Here is a 14,265-nt window from a genome sequence, read left to right on the forward strand (position 1 = left end):
GCCCATTTTGACAACTCTACCAAACGTAACTCACGAACCAATTGAAGATTTTAACAAATAATCTATTGAACCAAACAAGAGTTAACGAATAATCTCTTGAATCAAACAAGACATTTTACAACCGACGAAACTCACGAATCAAAAGTGAAACTTTGATGAAAATTCTCACAACCCAAACAAGAGCTTTTTAACTTGGCTTAACTCAGAACCAAACAACAAAAGTCTCACAAGAGATATTACACAATCTCTCCACACCAAAACCAAATATATCATAGGTAATTTTCACTCTCAAAGAACTAAAGCAAATGTGAAGAAGAGATAAAGAGGGAGAAGAAAATGGAGAGTGACAAGGAGTGTTCAAAATATATTTTATGGTGTGAATGAAACGAGAAATGGGTAATCTATTATAGGACAAAGTGTGGCTCAAAAATTAAAAGAATACATGAGTTTTTTAATGCCCGTAATTGATTATGCATATCACATAATCGATTATGTAGTTCAAATGCGGAAGGTTTTTAAATGGAATATTCACTAATTGATTATCAGGGTTACAAAAGTTATAAATGATTAACCCTAACGGGCTAATAGATAATGCCATAGAAAAAATCTCTTTAATTGTTTAGAATGAGTCTTTATTCCATTAACAAAAATGTTTTTCATCTGAAAAGGTCATGCATTCATCACATTTTGCATAACACAATCATCAGGTCAAGGTTTAGTGATGTTGGTTTTAATCGGTTCAAAGCGGATTTTTGAAGCAGATGTTATATGGTATTTATTCGAGTTTCTTTCCCATATTTATTTATGGTGTGGAATCTTTATGTGAGATTCATAGTTGTCAGAATTATTACTTAATTCGAAAATCGCTTGAATTTGAAGAAAAAGGGCAAAATTAGAATAAAAGAGAACATTTCATTAATCAGAAGTTCAAAGGTACATCATGAATCGCTTGGGATACAAGTCATAAGAGTGGACTAGAAGGAAACAACGGGAAAAAATTACATTTTTGCTTTAGTTGACTTTTGGTCAAACATTTGACTTTTTGGTCAACTATTGACTTTCGGTCAACTTTCCGCCTCCGACTCAATTTTTTATTCCTAAATTTCCTAGACCTATTCCATTATGATTTAATACAAGATTCATCACCATTCATGTGAAAAATGACTTATGTCATGTTTATGTTACATGAGAATTTCCAACAAAAAACAACTTCTATCAAGCCTTCTTGCCATGCCTCTATCTTCACTTTTCGATATCAGTTCGAGCTCGTTCTTTAGCCAGGATGTTCACCTTGCTTCAAGAAAGAAGACACGTCAAATAATTGGCAAAAATCATGAATCAAAGTCACCCAAAAGTTGCTCAAAAGTCAAGGAAAAATTCTGCAATTTACACTTAGAAAAAATTTGGCATGGTAAGGTTTTGTTTTTGCAACATTCCCTAAATTTTGCTTAAGTAAAAAAAACCAGAATTTGACCACCAACAAGAGCACTTATATCCTACAAAATTATTTCTCAAGGAAGAACATTCAAAGGAATGACTTAATTCACAAAAATTCAAAGTAAAAGTGATGAATTTAAAAGGAAATACAAAGCAAAATTCAAGTTTATTTCAAGTGACAATTAGTCTTACATTGAGACTTGGTACTTATGCTAAACTCCAACATGTTTTGCCTCTAACTTCCTTTAACTACCTATTTATTCCCAAACTCATGCATTTATCTATTTACCCTTAACCTCCCTAACTAACTTCAACTTCCTTAAAATTTCCAAACTAACACAAAATCAAACAAATTTACTACCTATTACTCATCAAACCTCCACTATTAATAACACTTGATCTACGGGTATAAATTGGTGATCTGCAACTAATCCCCAAGTCAATTCCTAACAATGGATAAAGTGCTTACTTGGATCATAATCCAAGGATCCATAATCACCTACAAACACTATAAAAATCCTCCATTTCCACAATTTTGGGGACCTAAGCATTCTAACCATTTAAACAATTTTCATACTTTAATTTTCCCCCACTATCTCTATATTTTCCACTACTTTATTCATCCCTAACCATTACTAAAGTTCATCATCATCACCATCTAAAATTTCAAAAATGGAAATTCTAGATTGGTGGAACTAAACCTCCCTCCAAAGTCCAACAATTCCACAATGAAGCATGTTCAATAATTCCACAATCAAGCATAATCAAGGATATTCAACAAGTTTTTCATTCAATTTTCATCAATTCTACATTCAATAGTCTTCACATTCATCAATTTCTACATTCAAGAGTCTTCACATTCATCAATTTCTACATTCAAGATTCTTCATACTCATCAATTTTTACTAATTCAAGATTCAAGCACTTATAATTTTTCTATCGTCTTCCAAATCTATACTCATCTTATCATCAAGTAATTTGGAAGCATAATGAAAGGATTACCTCTTGAAAGTTTCCTGATTTCTCTTCGTTAACTTTGTCGGTAAAATTCAACATTAACCGGAGCAAACCTCTGCTCTGTTGGTAAACTTTGAACATCCATCTCCTCCATGTCATGATCATGTGCTTGGTTGTATGAATTATTCTTGTTGACTGTATGTGGTGTTTACATGGATTATGCCAATGTTTTGAGTTAATTTGATCATGAAAGTAGCTTAATTATTCAAGAAAATTCACATTAAAGTAGCATGAAAATTGACATAGTGTAGGAAAATTCACATTAATTATCCAAACTTATTGCATTTAGTATCATAATAGATTGCACGTAGTATAGCAATAAGTTTGGATTAGGCAATATGCAACAATTAGTTAAAATAAACACTTTTACACTAATAAGCATTTTTCCTTACAACACAAAAATTGAGTTTTTCTTTAAGCTCAAGAACACATTTCATATTTTAGCATTTCATTCACATTTAAGCATTGCATTATCATCATGAAAGAAGCATATCCAAAAAAATTATTTTTTTCACCAAAAACCAAACAAAGCATAAGCTTAAAATCCATTTTCGAATTTTTGACTTCCTAATATCAGCCCCAATTACAAATTAAAATATATAATTGTGTTGCCCATGAAATTTTTAATGCAAGATACATGTTTATTTCATTGAATTTGGATAAGAGATGAGAAAGTTATGAATACCTCAAAACCGAGGCGAGGTCACTAATTAAAAACTTATTTTCAGTTATAAGCAATAAATCAGTAGCCTTTTTACAACACCTTAGTACACAGATAACCAAAATGGTTCTCATTTAGTATAATAAATGTGAGGGGTGTTAATACTTTTCCCTTGTAAAACCGACTCCCGCACCCTTATCTCTTTCCTTCGGGTTTTAATGATATTTTACCTTCCTTTTAGGATAAATAAAATTAAGTGGCGACTCTGTTTATATTTCGAGCATGTGATGTGCTCGGGTATTTTCCCGCTGTGATAATTATAATATATTCAAATAATAGAATATTTGTGCAGACAAATTTCCTAATCACACCTTATTGAATTTTAGTTGATGGGACATTTTATCTTACCTTTTAGAAAGGAATTTTAATGGTAAAATTGAGATTTGCACACAAAATACTTTATATAACCTCATTTTTCTCGCCCTCACAAATTAAACTCACGCACTTACAAACCTATTTATTTATTTTGGAGAATATAAATTCACCTTTTACCCATAACATTCTCACACGACAACAAAAAAAGAGAGGAAAAAATTAAAGGAAGTGCTTGTGGTAAGTTGTAGGCCTTCACTAAAATTTATAAACTATTTTTATCATTTGGATCTTCATTCATAATTTTTACTAACTAGAAGTATATAAATTTAGATGTGCTTGTTAATGCATATTTTCTTTAATGTTCGATTACTTATACATGTTTGACTAACATGTATAACTGCGCATGGTGTAGACATGAATAATTCAAACAATGAAAGTTTTTCAGAAGCAACAAACAAGACATTGTCAAAAATTAAACGTAATCGAGGAATGTCTCATAATGTTGTGTTGTGTACTTACCATGACAATACTTCACCTAGCTATGGATGGTTACTTCAAGCATGGATGGCAGAAGAACGTCGAATGAAGTCTGGCAGGGTTTACAACGTAAAACTACATGCTTATAAATTACGATACCATATATCAAAAATGAAACTATCAAAAACATTTTATATATATATATATATATATATATATATATATATATATATATATATATATATATATATATATATATATATATATATATATATATATATCAATGTTTTGATAGTTTCATTTCCGATATATAGTATCACAATTTAAAAACATATAATTTTTACCTTATAAACTCTACCTGACTTCATTCGATGTTCTTCTGCCACCCATGTTGGAAGTAATCATTCATAGCTAGGTGAAGTATTGCCATGGTAAGTACACCACCCAACACTATGAGACATCCCTCGATTACGTTTCATTTTTGACAATACCTTATTTGTTGCTTCTGAAAAACTTTTATTGTTTGAATAATCCATGTCTATATCACGTACAGTTATACATGTTAGTCAAACATGTATAAGTAATTGAACGTTAAAGAAAATATACATTAAGAAGAACATCTAAATTTAAAATTCTAGTTAGTAAAAAGTATGAATGAAGATTCAAATGATAAAAAAGTTTATAAATTTTAGTGAAGGCATACAACTTACCACAAGCTCTTCCTTTAATTTTTTTATTCTCTTTTTTTGTTGTTGTTGTTGTTGTGTGACAATATTGTTGGTAAGAGGTGAATTTATATTCTTCAAAGTAAATATATAGGTTTGTAAATGTGTGATTTTAATTTGTGAGGGTGAGAAAAATGAGGTTACATAAAGTATTTTGTGTGCAAAACTCTATTTTACTGTTAAAAATCCTCTCTAAGAAGGTAAGATAAAATGTCATACCAATTGAAATCCAATAAGGCGTGATTAGGCAATTTGTCTGTATAAATATTCTCTTATTTGAATATATGATAATATATTACTATTAGATTTAAATTTATATACTTGACCTATCTATCTCTGAGACGCCGTGGAAAAATCTCATAGTGAAGAAAAGTGAGTAATGCACTTTTAGAATCCCTTTTCACCTAGAGTTTTCCTCATCTTCTAGCCCGAGTTTTATCAAAAGCAGGATAGATAAAATTTCTGCCTGAAGGATCATTGTAGCTAAGGCTACATGAGAAGCCTCCAAAGTAGCAGACTTGATGGTCTTTAACTATTGCGCTAGTTTGCACTAAATCCCATATAACTAAACCGTCCATGTTAATTTGAACCCATAAAGTTGTTTGGTTCTTCTATATTACCCCATCTTGATAGAAGAAGTGTTTCTAAATTTCAATTTCATTCGCACGTTCTTAAGGATTTTCATTTCATTTCTCAAACGCCGTCCTTTGGAGATTCCAGAACTTATAATAATTGAAGACATGATTGTGATTTTTTCTATAACCAATAAAGGTTTGGAGTAGTTGAATTTGATGCAGCTCTTTGCAATCTAGATTATTTGAATGGTGCAGATGATGGCTTCTAAGATAAAGTCTATAATTATAGTTCTCGAACCTAGGTTGTTGTATGCTTGGATGAGTTCATGCATTGAGCTTAGAGTGGTTACCTAGGTTAGGTGTTGTGTTACACCCTCTATATTTTGACTGCAAAGGGGGAAACTAGAGAAAATGGGTTGAGAAAATGGAGACAATGGTGCCACCTTTGGATTAAGGTTTTCATCAAAATGTATCTTACCATGGATCAATTACCGGATAATGAACATAGGTAAAAGGAAGGATGAAGGTCATCCAAATTAAGGTGGCCCAATTAATGTGTGTTGAATCACTGTATAGATAATTTAGAGTATCATTTACACGTAAAATTTTGGAGTTTGTATGCTTCCAAACTAGATGATCATCTATTTGGTCTTGAGAAATGTGTATTTTCTAAGTTTCTTCTACTAATGTATATCTTCTTAAAATGAATGGTGGTATAATCTATCCGCCCTCAATGCGTTGCATATGTCTTAAGGAAACAAGGTTTAATATGATCTTTGAAAGCAATTAGAATATTCGTAGGATGATTTGGAAATAGTAATTCAACATGCTTCAAAAGACTCGAAGATGGAAGAGGACCAAGAAACACTAAACATTGATGATATAATATGAAATGGATAAGTGCACGAGATCTTCATATTAATCATTTACTTCATCTTTTCCATGATTCGATAAATATTCCAAATCATATTTCATGTCTAACTTAGCATTTTAAATTGATATTGAAGACAAACTATAAGAAAACATTTTGTTGGTAGAAATGATAATGAATTTTCGAGACACTTTTTGAAATGATAATGTGTAAAAGTTATGCCAAATTTATGACATAAGGAAGTTTGAATTAAAAAAAATATAAAATAAATTAAAATATTTTCTAGAAACTTTCTTTAATGAGACTTTCTAAAAGGTAAAGTTGGTTGAAAAATAGTGACTAGAAAAAGTGTTACCTCAACGTGTGCAAAATTAGTGATATAAGTGCAATCATGTTTTTGATAAAGCGACTCAGTGAATTTTTAAATTTAACAAATATTGTGAAAATAGTAAAACAAAATCTCTACGCACGTGGAAACAAACCCTCAAAAGAGGAAAAACAGCAAAAAAAATCAAAAATAAAACTTACAAATTTAATATTCAACTTCTAATTTCTTACAAGAAAAAATTTACAAAATCTTTCATCCAATTGCAATATTTCAAGAGAAAATTAGAAATCCTCTAAACTTTGATTTTTGAACCAAAAAATTGTAATACTGTCAACTTCAATTTTAATAAGAAAAATTCCAATCCCTCTCAACTATAATTTTTGTACAAAAAAATTATAAACCCTCTCAACAACAGCTAGTCATTATGAAAGAGAGGGTATTTTAAAAAAATAAATGAAGAATAACTTTTTTTATTGAAGTGGGATGTTTTTTTTCTCAAAAGAACTTTCTAAATAGTTTATTTTCCATTAAATTGAAAATTAGATGAAAATTTTGAAAGTACTTTATCAAAATTCCTTGCTAAGTTGAATGTGTATTATGATAGTTTTAAAGTCAAATTACGATGACCGTTGTCTAAAGTATTGTGTGAAGTGTCGCAAAAATATGATAAATAGTATATTGTGACGGTTAGGCCTTAACTTCCGCAATCCAACTATCACAAAAATGATTAGTTTTTTGTAGTGGTAGTTCAAGTTCCAAAAAACATTTTATAGCTCCAAGTGCAATTTTACAAAATAAATAAACAATACATCTAATTCTTATGGATTCAGTCATCTTCTACAACAAGTTCAATAAAGGCAACCTAGAATTAATAAAGCATATCATTCTCATTATATATATATATATATATGTATATATATATATATATATGTATATATATATATATGTATATATATATATATATGTATATATATATATATATATATATATATATATATATATATATATGTGTGTGTGTGTGTGTGTGTGTGTGTGCGCGCGCGCGCGCGCGCGCGCGCGCGCGTGCATTTTTAAATAGAATTTAAAGAAACTTGAAATGCTTAAAATTTTGGAAAGTGGCATGTAAGTGTATGAATGAAGACATACCGTGGAAGTCTCATTAGGAATTTCTCAAATTGTGCATCTTAAGGGAAGCTTCCAAGGGACGTCGACAAGTCCTTCAAATGGAGCAAGTGACACATCAGTTATCATTTGTGTACTAGTATCAACTTGTTGACAATAACATAGGAAGTAAAATTCCCCACGTCGCACTAGACATGAAAAAATGTGTACATATCCATCCATCTAAAAAGAGTTAAAAATATAATTAGCAATGTAAAATATATTAAGGATATATGGAAGCAAAATATTGAAAAATACTAGTAAAATACTTTCATTGTAGTTAATTTGTGTTATTATATGTTAAAGTTGTTGCATTCTTAAGTAATGATGGTAAAGATTTATAATTTTAATGAATAGTTGAGTGGTAAAATATGTAGTTAGAATCATTTTAGATGATTTATAGAAGGGATTTGCACTTGTTTTCATGGAGTCACACATTTGACGTAATCATCGAATCTGATCAAGGTCATAAGATAAATATGCACTAGCTTTGATAAATTGTGTTCAAGATAAGGTTAAAAATGTGAATCATTTGATTTTTAATGGAAGATCAAATTTGATGATTTGATGATTACCTAATGTAAAAATGTTTATCCATTGGTTGAGAAATATACCAATTGTATGGCTCCACTTAGATTTATCAATGAACCAATATACGTGTTACACTTATAAATATATTTACAATTAACTAACCGGTCTTAAACCTTAAGTTTATATTTCATCTATGATCAATACTCCCCCACCCCCCATACAAGAAATACGAACTTAAGAAGAAATATTTTTTTTGAAGAATACATTCAACAAAAATTGGTTGCAACTATATACAACATGTTTGATTTCTCTAATACAAATTTAACACAAAGAGGTAATATTGTGGTAAGCAAGAAAAAAACACGTTTAGATATAATGATATATAGATCCACATTTTAAGAGCAATGTAGTTTTACAACTTGATGATATATTTTCATCTCCAGCTCTTACAAAACAGACATATGGATCAAAACTACATATTAAAATAAAATTTTAAAAGATATTCCAAAAATCATATGAAATTAATTTAAAAGTTACTATAATATAATCTTTACCTTTTTATGTGGGCCATTATTGTCATTTTAATCCAGGAAATTACGATGGATTGAGATGTAGGTTGAACATCATATAGCATATCGTAGAAATATAATACAATATTAATGACTTCCATTGAATCAAGCTTATAATGATAGTCGATGAACAAAATTTCAGTCCTTTGCTCATGGATCTGGTCGACAAAAAATAACATGAGGTTAAATCGACAAATATATATTGGGATACTATAGATGAAATAACTGCTGAAACAAAATAGATGCACTTGACTATTTCATTCGTATAGTGGTGGTATGTGTTATGAGCCAACATATCACCATAATCAATTTAAAATACAAGTATATATGTGAAAGGATGATAGATCTATAGTAAAAGATACTCATACCAATGAAAGATAAGTCGCAGAGAGAAAGAACTCGCTTCCATTTGGAAAAGTGGCGCCGATCCTTGCTACTAGGGTTTTAGGGAATGCAATTATAAATTTATATGAAGTTCTATGGGTAAAATGCCTGTGTTGGGCCGATCCAATGTGTTTTGAGGCCTAAAAAGAATTATTCAATATCATACTTTTAAAATTAATTATATTTTATTTAATTTATCTTTAAAATTAGTATTTTATTTTTGTGTAATTTTTTAAACTTTTAATATACTCCACTTATATATATATATATATATATATATATATATATATATATTAGAATTTAACCATTATTTAATGAGATGAAACTGGTAGTTAACGTATATATTAAAAAGTATATAGAAATAAAATATTGTTCATCAACTAACTACATAAGATAAAAAAAATACAAAGACCCGCCTAGAGTAGATCTTTTTGAAGGTTTTACTGTCTTACGAGTAGACGTAATGGTGGTAATGTTTTTAAGTAGGGTCCGTGACATTAGGGATCTTTTGTCTATAACCTTGGAGTCGACAATTATGTAGTGTTGACCTTTGAGACGTAGGTGTTGCACCCCAATTTTTGAACACTGAGATCCCATCATAGCTTAAATATTAGGATCATCATTATCATCATGCATTTATCATTTTCTAACCAAAAATACAAAAAAATTGTTGTTTGTTGCTTGTGTCCTAAGACAGGAGACTGGTCAGGAAGAAATTGGGTAAACTAGGGTTTTGAGGCCCACAAAGAAATTCAATATTCTTCTATGATTCAAAGGGTTCTTCAATCAAAATCAAAACCCAAGGATAGGTGAATACAAGATCAATCACCTTCAAGTTCATTAGAAGCTCCAATTAGGGTTTTTGACCTAATTTCTATGGAGGGTTGACTTTTAATCAGGAGATGGTTCCAAGACTCAAAATATGATTCAAGGGCATCCAAATCAACATTATAGTCCATTCATATCATTCATTTGAAGAGGAGATCTTCATTCATTTGAAAAATCACAAAACTACAGTTCATCTAGAAAAAGTCAATTGTGCAAGTCAAACTTTGACTTTTGAGAAAAATAGTCAACCATGTACTTTTAAGGATCCAAATCATCATCATATGGATATTGAAGACATTTGATCAAAGAAAATTCAAAGAATTCATCAAGAATAAAAAAGTCAACAAAAAGTCAAACTAGGGTTTTTACGTGTATTTTGACCTAATTCATGGATCTCCAAATTTTGCCTACACACTCAAAAATCTCCCAACATAAAAGTTGTAGATCTTGGGAAAATAAACAACTTATCACAATAGAACTTTTTTCAAAAAGTGATTATTTTGAGAGATATGGAATTAAGAAGATAATTTTCAAAGACTTTTTAAATTTTTCAAATGTTTTACTTGGAATTTTTCTTAACTTTATGGCCATTTTTCTCAATGATCCAAAAGGAGTTTGAGGAAACTTTTAACTACTCATTTGAAGTATGTAGCAAGGGCCTTCTAAAGAGCTAAGTAGCATGAAAATCCATGGCTCCATTCATGAGATATGATTTTCTCAATATGGCACCATGAACACTTGAAAATGAAGAAGAAAATGAAGAAGTTATGAACCAAAACCATTTCAAATGTAAAGATTCCTTTCTTGCAGCCCATATAACTTGTTTAAAGCACCATAGTCAGAAGATTACACTTGCTTTTGAGCTATAATCCAAGTGTTTAAGACATTATCCAAGTGATCATCCATTAATGGCATAAAGATCACACTTCCATTTTGATAAATAGGCTTTATGCACACCGTCCACTCTCCTTGAGCCTCTCCCATGTCTCCTCTACACAAAAAGCAAATTAAACACCACAAGCAAGCTCTCCAAACTCAGAATAAAGTCATAGAAGCATGCTTGAACTTGTACCTTGCCATTGGAACTCCAATTTTCTCATTTCTTCACAAACAAGCAAAGAAGTACAGAGTCACATGGGAGCTTCAAAACTCTGAAATTTTTCCTCCCACAAACCCTAATTCTTGCCTATAAATATAGGGCATTGCTCATTGCATCAATGACACCAGAATTCTCCAAGTCATACCTCACTTGAAATTCTCCATTTTTCCATCTTTTCACTTTTATAGTAAAATCTTGTTCTAAGAGTTCTGGGTGTCAACTAATGGTTTAGACAACTTCTAAACATCATTTAGAAGGTGCCTATACCTTCCTTATCCTTCCAAACACTTCCAAACCAAAAATTACTTTTTAACCTCCATTAAAGCTTTCTTTAAGCTCATTACAAACCAAAACTCAAACCAAACACTTAGCCACTCAAATAACCTTTCACATAGCTTCTATATCACATATAGAAACTATCCATAATACACAAACACCTACCAAAGGCCTTGAACCATAAATCACCATTTCAAAACTCCATTAAAGAACCTTTGAACTCAAACTTGCAAAAACCAATTCCACTCGTGTGTTTTGAGGCTTTATGGTTTAGATAGCTTCTAAACATCATATAGAAGCTATCTAAACATCTGCATTTGATCTTTAACACCATTTTCATAGCACACTAACCATAACTTTTTCAGTTTCAAGTTGAAATCAAATTTTGAGTTGCAGGTGTGATCAAGACTTTTTGAGCATTGCAAAAGCTTCCCTGAGGTTCATAGGAGCTATCTAAATACTTGAGGCATTCCCAGGTCCTCTCATTTGCGCTCCAGACCTCCATTTTCAGAGGTATGTAACTCAACTTCAAGCTCCCTCAAAAGGAGCTCAATTCATGTGCTTCTTGTTACCAAAATGGAGGTTTTGATCATTGACTGTTTGAATTAAGAGTTTAATTTTATATTTTATTTTTAGGGTTCATATGATTTTGAATGAAATTCTTGAGTTTCAGAATGAATTAATGAATGATAACTATATGGTTGAATTCGTGATTCCATGCTGATGCGTTTAGAGTCTTATTTTGCTTGAAACGGTTAAGATTTGAGAATGTTTGAATTTCCCTCCATTGTTATTGTACACGATGCTGAAGGTTGAAGATGATGTGGGAAAATAATTTTTGAAACTTGATTTATTTTAAGTTTAATGGTAGTTGTTCCTTAACAACTACATCGTTCTAGCAGGATTGGCAATTATGTGTGTACCTAGCGCTTGCAACCCTTAGGTCCGGGGTTCGAATCCCCCTCGCCCCAGACCTTTTGCATTTTATTTTTTTTCGCATTTTCAATGTTAGTTAAGTGTTATGTTGAACTGTTTGCATCCTTTTATCACTACACGCGCCCAGCCCAGTTGGTCCATAATGTGTGTATATAGTGATAGGGCGTGGGTTCAAGCCTTGGCTCCCACATTCCTATATTTTTATCACTAGTTTATTTCACTCTTTTTATTAAACTTCAAAAAACCATAAAAAATAGTAGAAATATTATTTTTAATCCCTTCTTTTTTGTGTGGTCAATTTATGTTGTCTATTTTAATGTCATGTTAAAAAATCACAAAAATATTTATTTTATCATGATTTTAAAATTAATCAAAAACGAGTCTTTTAATACATGAAAAATCAACAAAAATATGTTTCCTTTTGAATATTTTTTCTAAAGTGACTTAGTATATTTTTGTAAATATTTGTTTAGGATTAGGTTAGAATGTCATTGACTTTCTCATGTACCCTTAGACCAATTCCCTTAAAGAATTTGATATTTAACAACTAAAATCAATTAGGTCTAGGTATTTCTTTCAAAACCCTAATTTGAAAACCCTAATTTAAAAAACCTTAGGTTTAAACCCTAACCAAAAAATTTGCAACATATTGATCTTTGTTTATCCATGTTTATTTGTGCTTCTACATACTTGTTGTACACGCTTTGTACTTAAATGTTAAACTTTGTCTTGTACATATACTTGTTGATTTTATATCCTTGTGATTTGTACTTATTGTTATATTTTGTTTATCTAACCCAATGTTTAATCATCACATTAATCATTCATAATTCATACATGATTTGAATCCAAGGGTTTAGATACATTCATCTCTTGCTTGTTAACACTCACTTGTTTGTTCTTGCACATACATGAGGCATTTATTGTTAATTGTTTAAGCTTGATGTTTTATCCAAAGGATGGGAATGATATTGACTAAATTGTCAAGGTACTTAAATTCTTTTCCAATCTCTTTTATGTTTGTGCAAGGTATTTTAAATCTTTTCACTTATTTATGGTTTAGTATTGTTAATGTTTAACCAAACCCTTTTGTTTTGAAACCTTGGTATTAAGAATAGAATTATTCTTGGTGAAACTATTATTGATCCATTGATCTTGTTTTTTAAACCTCGGTGTTAAGAGATGAATTATTCTCGGTGAAACTTCTCTTAACCCATTGATCTTGTATTTTAAAGCTTGGTCCTTCTTTGATTTGTTTTAAACTTGTTAAGTATTTTAAAGCTTAATCTTTTAAACTTATTAGGTATTTTAAAGCCTAATCCATTTTCTAAAATTGTTAAGTATTTTAAAGCTTAACCTTTTAAACTTATTAGGTATTTTAAAACCTAATCTTCTTTTAATCTTGTTAAGCATTTTAAAGGTTAACCCTCTTTTAAAGAAACATTTGTGAGTATTTTAAAGCTCACACCCAAAAAGATTTTGGCCACTTTGGCCCCCTTTTTTTCCTTTTTTAAAAGAGGAACTACAGAAGCTCTGACTTCCCTATTACACTTAAGGGGTATGTAGGCCTAAGATGCGATATCTTATCGAGCTCACTTTCAAAAACTTCTCTTCCCATCCCCACCCTCTATTTCAAACAAGTTTTTCACATAGATTTTTCACAAAAAAGGTTATTTATAAACAAAAGATAATAACACAAAAACAAAGAGGTTCCCATGGAGTACCATGGATATGAGGGGTGCTTAAAACCTTCCCCTTGTATAACAAACCCTTCGTAGCCAGAACTCTGATAAGTTTATTATTTTTTATTTTAAAAACTTCTATGGGTTTTATTCGCTCTTTCACCCATTCCTTTTTTGGGAATAATAAAGCGCGGTGGCGACTCTGTTTAAAATGAGCTAAGTCTTCCCATGACTCTAGTCTCACCAATTTCACAAAATCTCGTTGATGAAAAAATTGGAATACTTTCAACGTCGTGCTAAACTTGCTTAATTATGGGATTGTCTTATTTCCTA

This window comes from Vicia villosa, linkage group LG6 (genome assembly GCF_029867415.1).
Source record: "Vicia villosa cultivar HV-30 ecotype Madison, WI linkage group LG6, Vvil1.0, whole genome shotgun sequence".
NCBI classification, from domain to species: domain Eukaryota; kingdom Viridiplantae; phylum Streptophyta; class Magnoliopsida; order Fabales; family Fabaceae; genus Vicia; species Vicia villosa.